At 31.7% G+C, this 13455-nt stretch overlaps 1 protein-coding gene across 1 annotated transcript in view; it reads right to left on the reverse strand.

Annotated features, from left to right (window-relative positions):
• Nucleotides 1–13217, reverse strand: part of LOC119835494 (nostrin) — a 36354-nt gene extending 23137 nt beyond the window's left edge. The window contains exon 1 of the mRNA XM_038360357.1: nt 13021–13217. The gene's annotated coding sequence lies outside the window, so the exon portion shown is untranslated. The remainder of the gene's footprint in view (nt 1–13020) is intronic.
• Between the last annotated feature and the right edge of the window lie 238 nt (nt 13218–13455).

The following is a 13455-nucleotide window of genomic DNA, read 5'->3' on the forward strand; positions in this document are numbered from 1 at the left end:
ATCACCAAAACAAAAAATATAAGGAAAAATCGTTATTTTAATTTTAAACTGACTATATCATTATTTTAAAGTGATGCCCATATAGGGGCTATTGAGGCAAGTCTGCTATTTCAATTTAAATTTATTTGGTTTTACTATTTTACTAGACATGTACCTTATGTCTATACGTGTTATACTAAGAAAGTTTAGCAATATCGTATGATTGATACATGGATACCAATACGCTAGGGGATATTTAACCTCAATCCAAAAGCGCACTCTTTTGTGTAGTATGTTTATTTAATCTACCAAGATACCATAATATAATATTTATTATAGGCACAGTGAAATAATGGGCATAAAATATATTTCAAACTATAAGGAATAGGTACCACCGAACGCGGCAAATTCTGCTTTTTCACCATTTCTCTCCGTTCTCAATAGATTATGTTCTAACCTAATCTGGGATTTCATAACTTCCTTAATCCATTAATAAAGCGGGTGTTGAAAAAAATTGTATAATTTTAAACGAATACTTGGGAACAATTCTGAAATATGAAGCATAGTTTAGATTTTTTTAAATTATTATTAACTTTAGTCGTAGCACATACGTTCGAGACAATGTCGTAATGCGTTTAACTTCATTACGGTTTCATTATTATGTTATGAGTAATGAAACAACTATCATAAGTTGTGTTTTTTTCTCCAGTATTGTCTAACGTGTGTTCAATAATATTTATTTTGTTTTCACTCGTGTCAAATTCAAAGGTTAACATACACTGTGGTATAGACTTTAAACATACTCGTATAGGTCTAGCTATATATATTAAGTGTAATTGAACGTATTGTATTGTAAATGTACACGTGCCCTACAATAATATTATGATTTGTTCCTTATTAAAATGCTACAGCCTACAGGACTATACGGTGAATGTTTAGTATTTTTCATAATAGATCCAACAAATATTATAATATGTACCTACAAGGTACATATTATTATATTTGTTGGATGTCATTTGCTATGATTTTTAGAAGATCAACTTTGAGAAATAATGTTCAAAAAATTAAATTCCCGAACTAATTAATTACACTATTCATTAATATTGTCGCGACTCATCCGCGACTAGTTAATGCGGATGTTTGTCAGCAACGTTTGTCTGTCAAGGTCACGTTTACTTGATAAGGTACATTCTTATAGTTCAACCAACAGTTAGAACTTAGTAGGGGATCGCAGTTCCTTGAGATCTTGCATAATTACGTGGTAAGATATCACAAGATATATCATTTGTACATAGATATTACGAAATTTTAGAATATTAAAAATCGATTCAACTAAAATCAAAACAGTTAAGAACAAAACATAAATAAGAGTAATGTAAAAAATCTACATCGATATAAGGCATTGCGATGTTAAAACAGACTGTATCGATTTTGAGAAAGGTCATATTACGAGTAAGCACCTTAATAAGACACAGGACCCAAATGTCATTCACACATGCTCTACAGATGTATGCTCATGGACATCCTGTATACAACCTGTCACGCTTTTTATTTAATTCCCGCGAACAGGTACTGACCTCCAGCATGACCCTCCCTTCACGCCGTATTCGTGTTACGCCCCGCAATGCCAGCTAGTATAACAAAGCTTCTAGTCCTTCTGGACTCCTGGTGTTCACAGGATAATTTGAGCATAACCTTTATAGATAGCCAGATGTTGAGTTATTTTTATTATAAACATAGCCACAATCTACGTTGTTTGTTTGCAACTTATTATTTTAGCTCTGACACTAATATTCGCTCCTGTTGACAGTAGTAAATAAAATTAATAGTTTAAGTGTTTTTTAGTCTGTATTTTGATAGTAGATACTTAGATACTTAATAAATGACACATACTAGTGAGTCAGGAACGTGGGTGCAAAGAATATTGAAATGGTTTAAGTTATTTCATTAAAATTTGTGTCCGACAGGCGACAACCTTCCATATAGGATTTCACAATAAAAATGAAAACGATCACCAGCTCTGAAGGTCGGGCCACGTTCAATCAGATACAAAATTTCCAAGTCGATCCGGTACTCAGTACCTATTATCTCTACATTTGTATCGATTATATACATTGAAGTGACAGATCTGTATTGATAAAAGTATTGAAAATATTTATCGATCAATGCATTACCTGTTATTTATCTCTTTATTAACGGTTAGGTAACCTTATACAGAGAATTGCGTATTTGCATCCAAGGCAAATATTGTTATTACACATTAACCTATTTAATTTTTACCCTTGTATCTGAATTAGTTAGTTAATAAGCATATATACCTGCTGATACTGATAGTGCGAAAGTATACTTCCTCCTATCTCTGAGTAAAATCGCGTTATTAAGTATGGCAAACTATACTCATAGAAAAATTTGTGGACGTTATGTAGCATGCATTATGTCTACTTTACATACTAATCATTCCCTACAATACGCCTATATAATTATTTAAATTTATTTTATTCTATGTTATATAATGTTATGATGATACCACATTCATAATGTCTTCAATTTACATAACGTTTTGCAAATAAGTAAAACTTTCTCTATCAAAACGTTTATAATAATTTCGGATAAGTATTAAGTATCCGTGAATGTATTTGCAATTAAAAATGAACGATTTACAGTTCCGTTGTTTATTTTACTACCACATAAATATTGGAAATTTATAACAATAATTATTATGGGTATTGAGGTTAGCTCTGAGATCGAATGATCAGGATTTATGAGGAGGGGAATTTTTATAAAGTAAATATTGAAGAGAGTCTGTCTACAGTTTATGCTTGGGCGCTCTTTGAATTTAATTGACTGTAGAAAATCATTATGACCTAATTACTTCTATTGCACTTAGATTCATACTCCATTTAAGAGCAAGACAATATTATAAATGATTTAGGTTGATAATAATTTATGTAAGCAGCGTTCGGCTGTGTTCTCTGAGTTCGAAAGGTTGTCTATTAAGCAAGGTAGGAAACAAAGCTTTGATTACCTAGTTCGAGATATCCATTGTATAAATAAAGATAAATGTAAAACCAATTTAAATGGGTAGTCCTTATTAAAGTATGAGAGAATTGGAAGCGAGAATTTCCAATATGGAGTAATTAGCAAAAAATATAAATGGATAAAAAACGAAAGTCATTTGGATCAGACCGTGAGAACGGGATGTTGTTAAGATGATATCGAGCACTCAGGACGAGTTTAATGAAACATATGCCGTACAAAGAAAAGCGTTTTATGGTTGAATTATATCTATAGATACTTCATATATGAAAATTTAATAAGTGTTGCGGTAATCTTAGCAATTGTTTTTGTTTTTTGTAAGAAAATAATTTTGTAGACTTGATTTAAACAAACACAAGGGTAAATTCATTACATATATACTCAACTTTTATATATAAGGAATTGGAAAGGTTGAATAAAATGTGTCGAGAAACATAATGACGAAAATTTTTCGATGGCCTTCGCAAACAAGAGTTCATTGTGAGCAATACTTAAGCTTTTTTACGGCTCCCAAGTAATAACTTCCTATGTTCGATACATTCTGACAAAAAACAACGTATAAAAAGTTATTGTAAAATTAAATCACAGTTTAACTTTGAACGTTTTTAGGTCATTGGTACGGCGATAGCTGTGGACTTTGTTCTTACCAAATACAGAGAGATTTGGTAAGATTACCAGATATTGCATTTGCAACATGGTAATCTGGTTTAAGTTCGTGTTACGTATGTTTCATAACAAACGCGTTGCAGTGAAGGTGTAGAAGTTACTGCAACCGTACGAATTCGAATCGCCGCGGTAGGTAAGCCCAGGCTGACTAGCAAATCTGAGCATTTATATTTGTGTCATATTCTTTAATTACAGAAAAAATCAAATCATTTGTTATGTGATACTATTATGTTACACACAATAATTCATTACACAATAATTATAAGTATTTTTTCCTGTGAGCTAATAATTAAGTACATTTGGACTGAAATTCTTTTTAAATGTAGGTCAAACCAGAACCTTGTATGATGTAATCTAGTGGAATTCGTTTTTACTAATAAACAAGCTTGGCATTAAATGATCTATATTTGATAACTACAACATTAAATTTAACTTCTCGAGCTTATCTTCTGATTAGAACAAATTTATTAAATCACATTTTCTATTGTGTAAACGGACAAGGCGGCTAAAATTGTCAAATATATCACAAAAGTTCCACGACACGCGAAAAGTAACATATATTTTGGGTAAAGGTAACCTCATAGCCGTTTAATTAATAACCTTAAATAATAGGTATATATTTTAAGATTAGTCAGATTGAGGGGCCTCATTCTAGTACGAGTTATAGTGTATTGAGTTAATACTCTAATATACATGGTATATTTAGTAGAAGAGTGCGAAAGAGGACTGCGTCCACTTGTACTGGTCGTGACTGCGTTACTTATCGTTCACTTTGATGTGACACAAATCTTTGGTAGATTTTAGAAATAAAAGGTCAATGTTCCATTTACTGTAAAGGGACGATACGGGAGGAACGGCATTTTCGCGGATGGCCTTTCATAACGAATTTGTGAAATTACACTAGGAAGAGATTACGTTTACACAATAAAATCTCTCAAAGATGTTTCTAACAGAAAACTTTTAATTGTATAATAAAAATCAAATACTTATATGAAAGTATCCAGCATACCGAATTATTAAGTTCAGTATATACAGTATATACTTCCACACAATCAAATAATTTTCGCTAATATACAACTCTTTTTTTATGTCCTAGAGGGCATCTGAGCAGGTGTGTCTAGGAACATTGCAGAAGTAGAGCGGCTAACAGACTGGGGAAGGGTGAGAAAAAGTATAGCGGCACATACCTAGCTGATCTTCTGTGGAAGTGTGGTACCTTCCCCGGTACGAGTTGGCCAAATTTGTAACCCTGCTAAATAAGATACTCGCATCGCCAAATGCATAGACCTGCCCTAGACAGTGCTGTGAAAACGTAAAAATAAGCACACAAGCCTCGCCTTTGCATGCTCCGATCTGACCTCGCGAACATCTGATAAGCAACCGAAAATTATAGTCGGCGGTTTGTGATGAAGATAACAGCTTACACCGACCTCGTTAATCGCGAAAATATGATTGATATATTATTCAAAATACTTCACGAGGAACAAAATATTGGAATCGTTTAAAGACTATAATCGTACGTCACTTTTATTCAATACAGTTGTCAAAATTTAACTTTATAGTTTATATTCGGTTGAAACTTTATAACTGCATCGATGAATTTCGATTTTTTAATATTTCATTAACATTTAATAGCATTTTTATAATATTAGTCATTAAAATACGTATATTACAACAATCTGAAAAAGCATCTGCAGAAAATGAAAATAAATTATAAAACCACAAACGCTTTCACTGCGTTCTCGGCGTTCGCGGACGCATTGTCTCCAGATACCACAAAATATATCATCCACGTTAAGGAAAGTAAACGCACATAATTATTTTCCAACGGCGACCAATTATTCGCTATTACAAACCGTTGTTTCTCTCGAGTCATGCAAATTCCTACACAACGTGAAATGTTATTTAAAACGTGTTCTTTGTAGTTGTTACCGCCGCCGCACTAACACAGTTTGTCTTAATTAATCAATGAACAATTGAATGACTTCTCGATGTCTTTTATTATCCTAACTAACAATTTGTCCGATGATTGTCATGTCGCACGATTTAGTGATAGAAGATATAGCGTCTTTGTGGTTTGATTTTGCAATCGGGTAAATGGGAAAGGTTCTTCAATGTACCACTTGTTCTGACTGACAATTGACTTTAATAGAAAGGTCGCAGTAATCTAATTAGCAGCGGTGTCCTAATGTGAAATACTGTGACGAGCGAAATAGATGGTAATAGACCGGACACAACTGTATGATACGTCATAATGTATGTATATATATAAACCGTAAGCTGTATTTCCTAATAGAATACTAAAAAAAAGGTACTAAATCTAACTTTCACGGACTTAATCTTGATCAGTGTAACGTAGCCATTAGGAATGGATTAAAGGCGTTCAGCTTGTATTTCTTCAAGAACGATAATCGTGGAAAGCGGAACAGATACACGACACCTGGATCTGATCCCTTAGCGGTTACAAAGTAACTGTACGGCTGTAGGTACTAGTTGACAAATGCCATAATCGAGGTCAGTAGGAGCTAAGAGTACGACGAACTAACACTTGTTTGAACTTGAACAAATAAAAATAAGAACAGCTAATAGACGCACTTTAACACCTTATAAACACGTGAAGTAGAGTTAGAACTGTATGTAACCATTATTATAGATATAAGAAAAATAGGTAACACCAATTTATTAGGTAACTATAGCTGTATTTACAATTGGTACGATATTTTATTAAAGTAGGTATGTCAATGTTTTGTTGTAAAGAACTGTTCATTTGGGGTATGGGTAAGTTTATTGAAATGGATAGAAACTGTGGTCTTGTCTTATATATACATATTTTTTGTTGGGAAGCAATCTTCTAGTATAAGTCTATGCTATGATAAGATAAAATTGTTTCTTTGTCTATTTGAACGCTCTAATCTAAGGAACTATTAGACCGATTTCAATAATTCTTTCACAGTTGGGCATGTTTGTGATCTCTTAGTGCTTATATTACATGGACTACGGGCGACGCCTGGCAGACAGTTAGTATGATATAAGTGGGTACCTACCAAGTACAGCTAAACAAACATTGCACAGTTATATTGGTATTAGTTAGCCAAATTGATATAATAGTTAAACATCAGCTGTAATGAGGTCATGAAGATAAACGAAATACAGCGAAAAATGACAATTGCTTCCTGAGTGCGGTAACAATAGTCGAAAATGTAGACAATGGACTGCCGGTAATTGTAAATACAAAACAGTAGATTGATATTGACTTCGACATAGATTCTTAATGAAATCACTAAAATGTATATCAAATACTTATTATAAAAAGTAATTACACATTCAAAAAAGGATTAATTAAATACCTATTTTTCATGAATACTTCAATATACGACAAGAAATGTTAAAATTTAAATATAATCAATTAATTTTTCTAAGATCATAAAACTATTGCAGGTGCGTTATGAAGTCTACGTTTTTATAACGTAACTTTATTATTAATTCATTACTGTTTCCGAGATGAAAGTAGAAAGTTCATTTTGCATTTTGTTAAGTTAACGTTGTAAAGAAATTTGTGCCTATACAAAATAGGTTGGAACATACTACGTAGGTACATGTGCTATTGATGTAATCGGAATATTTTAATGTCCTTATTTATTTACATACGCTTAATTGTGTAAATATTGTGAGATTTTTCTAGTATTCTATCAATGTTTAATAAGATAGATTTTATAGACATATTTTTTTTGAATTATATGAGAGGTATTTCCTATCATGAGATTTCAGAATGCGACCACACTTTATGATTAGAAGTTCAATAAAACATAATCATCGTAAGGGAAGTAGGCACCTTATTTGTTGCGCCTAGTGCGTACGGAAGTGCGGAACAAACATTTAAATGCTTGTTACGCAACCGTTAGCAAGACAAATCACTTTATTACATAATATCTACCAGTATAATTTAAAACATAAAAGATGCGTAAAGCTATAATTCTACTCAAATTCACGCGTTCTGGTTTTGTGTCGAGGCAGGTAATGAAATAGAAGATTTCAACACGGTTTTCTTTTCATATTTTTAGTTATTTCAGTAGACACGTTATGATTTATTTTCAACATTAATATTCAGAAATGAGAAAAGACTATTTAACAATAAAATTAAACATTTTAATGCCCTATAATTATCTAGTTATGATGGGATAAGTGTTTCTACGAGAGAATGCAATTCGTTTAAATTTACTTAGATACATATAATGAATATGGGTACAAAAATGTTGTCATTATTACAGTCACAAAACGTAAGTACAAGATACACGGTACATCGATTACACTGGTAAGTATTTTCATATGCATTTATCCATTTTAACGAGTTTTCTATTGACACAATGTTACACAAGAGAGTTGCAGCTGTTTTGACACGTCGTTGCCGCGTGACTGTCGAAAACCTTTTATGAACTTATGTCGCGTTAAATACTTTTTATCTTTACAGGTCCTCACGTCATAACCGCTGATAGGTATATTCCGGTACATAATGAAGAAAAAAAGAAATAGTACCTACGATGTTTTGATAAAATTTCGCACAAATTTGTCCAACAACCAAACGTTATTTTTTACGACGATAGGCTTCAAATGTAAGTTACAATGTATCATAAAATCAATAATTACTACCTCTATTTCCTTATCGTAAATACGACGCACATAGGTAATGGTATTTGATGGACTAGAACTTTTGGAGTTTTATTTTGCATTCTTTTGGTTGCTAGTAAAATGTATATATGCTATCCATAGAAATTTTGTTTACAGATATATATACAAATTGTATATTTTTTTGTTCTTTAACTTTTTTTACAAACACTAAGAGTTTTTTTATGTCGCGCTTGGAAAATCTCTTTCCATTCTTGGCGGAATTAAGAATATGTACACCTCGTAGAATAAGCGTACAAGTTTACAACTGTATCAGATAATGACTGTTCTACATTCCGCAAAAGTGATTTTACATATTACTCGTAATATAGTTTCAATTAAATGTCAGTATGTATGATAATGATCGTTGGTATTTATGGTTTATTGCTTGGTCGCTACTCGGAGACATTATATTAGACCTAGTTGTTGGTTATAATATGACTCATGGGATGTATTTGCAATTATTTTTCCTGATAAAATTGTAAATATAAATGAATCGTTAAAGCCAATAACGTACAAACGTAGCGAACGTTTAAATAACTGCAACAACAATGATTGTAATTTGATTGAGATTGTAATGAAATATTAGAATAAATCTGTTTGTAACATTTAATTTCCTATTAATATTCGATAGTTAACGTTTGATATTTACCACATCTATTACAGTATATTATAATACTAATAAATATGCATAGTGTGACAGAAAGTTTAGCTTCCGTATTATAAGAATCATTAAACTTGAAGCATACGTGATAGAAAGGTTTAATGAGAATACGATACATAACACATCCAATGGGAAGCGAAAAGATTTAAATATTGTTATAATTCTTTCGACATAAGTATGAATAAGGGTTCAATGATATTTGTTCAAGTGGCACACAGGCGTAGTCGGAATTTCATTTCGGGTAGGGTTCATGAAACTAAAACGACTAAAAGTGCATGTAATTAACTTTGTGTTTATAAGAAAATATTAAATATATAAAAGATAGATCCATAGAGTTCCTTATAGAGCCGTGGGAGAGCATATCAGCGATTAGAATTAGTGTAGAATGATTAAAGTAGTGAATATTTTATGGGTTTCCTACATGTAATCCCACGTTTGCCTTGGCTGCTTCAAAATAATTAACATTAGGTAATCGGCCAAGTCACTTATTGATTTATAGGAACTAGTTCCAAAAATAGCTTGTAGGCGAGTATATTTCCTAAGATAACTTTATATACAATTATCTAATTATTATTAAACTTAAACGATATATAATTTCAGATTACACTATGTGCGCCTTTTCTAGTTATCTTTTCCTCAAAGTAACGAATTATTTTAAAACTTCAAAAATGGATACATTAATTTTACTATTCAGTGAAATAATAAATAAGAGAAAACTTTATGTTTTTTAGTGAACGAGATGAAGGCTTGGATAAAAATGTAAATGTTAGTTTACAGTGAGAGCCGAAGTGTAAATTAAATTTATTACCACATTTATTTCTCCACAAAATATACAGTTCAAAGCGTGAGACACATAATCAAGCACATAACCAAGAAAACGTTTCCAGCATTGCAGGGCATTGTTTGTATAGTAAGTAGTTGTTTGGGGTGTATTGATAGTTCACCTTCCCTCCACTCGAATGCTTGTCCCAGTCCCATAAATATATATTCGTAATATTTAAAAAATACGATATAATGCCAACGAAAAATACGAATTAAACGCCAACAATAGAAAGTGTATTTGACACAATGTGTCGTTATTATCTAATCTGTGACCCCAGAGAAAAAAAGCCTGTCTGTGAGTTTATTGAACTAAGAAATAAGACGGTGTTTGAATGAAGATAGATGTCGACATATTGCTAACGATATTTATTAATTTTTAAACAAAACAATTTTTATACACGGTATATTGTCCTCCTACCGTAATAAAATCGTGTATGCCTAGCAATAAAAGCACCGTAAATAACGATATACAGATAAATAGGTATAAAAGTTGAATTTGTGTTATATTTACAAGTTATGTATGATTTGCAATTATCAATATAATTGCATGGTCAAAGATAGACTTAAATCTAAATGCGTCGCAACTCTTCCCCACGCAGGTTCGGACCGTGAGTCCCATCAAATATAAATAATTCAACACATTCCCAGCATGCTAACCAGAACAGCAAGTGTTAAGCACTTTCTTATTCACTAATTATTGAGTCAAAATTCTAAATTAACTCTTACATCAAAAGAATGATTCATTTTGCATTATGATTGAATTTAAATGTGCTTTATTACAATTAAAATAATGTTAATTAAAACCACTACTTTCACAACATCCTCGTTTAAAAGGCGTGCAATATTTTTATGCCTGTACAATTAATCTTACGGAATATAATTATTATTCCTAAGCGAAATGCAGTATGGAGGAGGAAAGTTACGCATATTATATATAATTCTTGAATATTTATTTAATATCTTAAATAAGTAGTTATAAAAATGTCGATGATGATGTCACCCAAAAAATTATACGATAAAATAAAAAGATTATATGTAAATTTTCTTTTATTAACGTTAAACAGGTTACTTTTCGCGAAATTAATAATAAATAGACCCAATAAATGTCGATATAAGTCAAATGACACGTACCGTTTCAACAAATTCGGCATGATGAACCCCTAATTCACTTTACATGTTAAATCAAATAGTATCAAGAGGGAACTACAATGCACAATGTTTGCAGACTTTTCCACATTTATCTTAGAGTTTTTATCAATGACAGATTCTCAGCATTATCGCGATATAATCTTAGAACAACACGTCAATCATGCGGAGATGGTACTTATCAGACTCTGATAATGTTACTTTCATTGCTGCATCACGTGGAACTGTATAATTTGATCTTTTAGTATTTTTTTAGCTTCCGAGGTCTCATTTGTTCTTTAACCGACGTTTTTAGAAACGAAGAAAATGCTCAATTTTACTGTATTATAGTTTTGGTTCTGTAACTCTGTGGGTTTTCCAGCGATTGTCGTGATTCTTCTTTTGCTTAATAGGGAATTGTGATCCATTTGGTTCCATCTTTGAATAAGGTCGATGACTTTTTTGTAGAAAAGAATTAGGTACTTACTTGATAACAGGAACCATATTAATGGAATTGTTATTTTAATGTTTGTGATACCAATTTCACTATTATCTCTTACTACCACAGAGTTAAGTAGATATGTAAACGATCGAAATAAGAATTTTGTGTAAAGAATAATTCATCGCTGATGTACACACATAAATTTTTCATGATGGAAGGTAATGATGAACCAAATTCGCTCTTTATATAAAGTTGGATAATAAATTAATTATTAAGAAATTAGTCAACAAAAATATACGCATTTGAAATATTTTCGTGATCATGGGTTGCTGAGTGGTCAGGTATCGCCACGTTCCGGTGAACGACACAGGTTTCAATCCAACCTAATGTTCGAATTCATTGCATTCTTTAAAATTTTTGAAATGTGTAGGTATAAGAATCTGAATGCTATAGAACTATATGTCAAAATGTTAGCTAGGTATTTGTTTTTCATTTAGCGCTTCGTCCACAGGCTTAAGTCTGACCTTTATAAGTGAGCGCACCCAACGAAGGCTAGATAACATACTGGTTCAGACTCATTCAATAGATATATACTTTACCATCAATTCCCGACACCATTTACCACCTACTATCCTTTAGAGCGAGGTTTTAATACAATAACAAACCATTAATGATGTCAATTCGATGTCTTATTATAGGTCCCACAAGTTAATTTTTTTTAAAGTATATTCGAATCGTTGTCCATAAAGTTACATATTAATTAAAACAACTGTCTCGATCATTTGTACAATTCAATAGTAGCCGATAACAAAGCCGCGTGTTTGTTATTGATAATGATATTGACGATCGAACTTTTTGGCCGTTTATGAAGCATCTTTATTTTTCTAGTTTTATGAATGATTTAAATTATTTATGGATTTCATTGAAGATTTAAAATGTATACCCTTCAGTTCAGATAGGACAAAAATCCTGTTTTAATTTTTTATTTCCGTTAATAAGCTTAATTGAGATAAAGGAATTATAAGAATAGCGTGGATAATGCATTGTAGCGATATAATTATAACAAGCTTGTTTTTAAAACTAATGGATAACACATGACGTATTACACATTACAATTATAATCGATTTTAAATATATTTACAGCTAGTAAAACTATATATAGTTAAGTTAATTTACAAAGCATTTAACAGAGCGGTGCGTCACGAGTCACGTTTTATATTATCCTCACTATTCACTCATACACCTGTCAACCGAAGCATATAATTGTTCACCTGTGCCCTTATTAACGTTACAACTAGTACAATGTTTACTTTTATATTATTCTCATTTTATGGAGTTCAAAACTATCATTTGAAACGACTACTGTGACCTTATATTTGGGTTGTAGTTTGCGTTTCGATAATTTTATTATTGAATTTCAAAATTATAACGATCCAATAGAACTGCACACTACATATAGGTATTTGCTAATGATTTAGATATATACAACTTATTAGTGCGAAATGCGAATGCATTTAAATTAATGAATTGTAATTAAAATTTTATTTATGACTTAAATACTATAAATATTTATGTATTTAATGTCTTAAATACAACAAAACAAAATAATACATGCATAACTTACCAAAAAACTTCTGAAGGTAACGATTACGATATGCGCATGAAATAAACTCACTCACAAATGCGTAAACGCAAAACTATTTCACTTGGTTTTCTCGCAAGGAAAACTAATGAATTAACATGTGGTATGTGGTTATAGGAGAGAACGAATAGAACAAAACAACCGCCGCGCAGCGATGCCAAAGAGCTACTGCGCGGCTGTCACTGCGTTGGTCTCACATACGCCGGAACAAAATGCTGCGCCCGCGCAGGGGAGTTGACCGATTCGTCGCGTCTGTTCTTTTAAAAGAGTTCTGACAAAACATATTGTTTCAAGAATCATATATAATAAAATTATACATATTGGTGTAGGCACACCTCATTATTCAATTATTGTATTATAAACAGACGATAGACAATGACACCTGACATTGTCATATTATAAGTCGTCAAAAAGTTT

The sequence above is a fragment of the Zerene cesonia genome, chromosome Z (genome assembly GCF_012273895.1).
Source record: "Zerene cesonia ecotype Mississippi chromosome Z, Zerene_cesonia_1.1, whole genome shotgun sequence".
NCBI lineage: Eukaryota > Metazoa > Arthropoda > Insecta > Lepidoptera > Pieridae > Zerene > Zerene cesonia.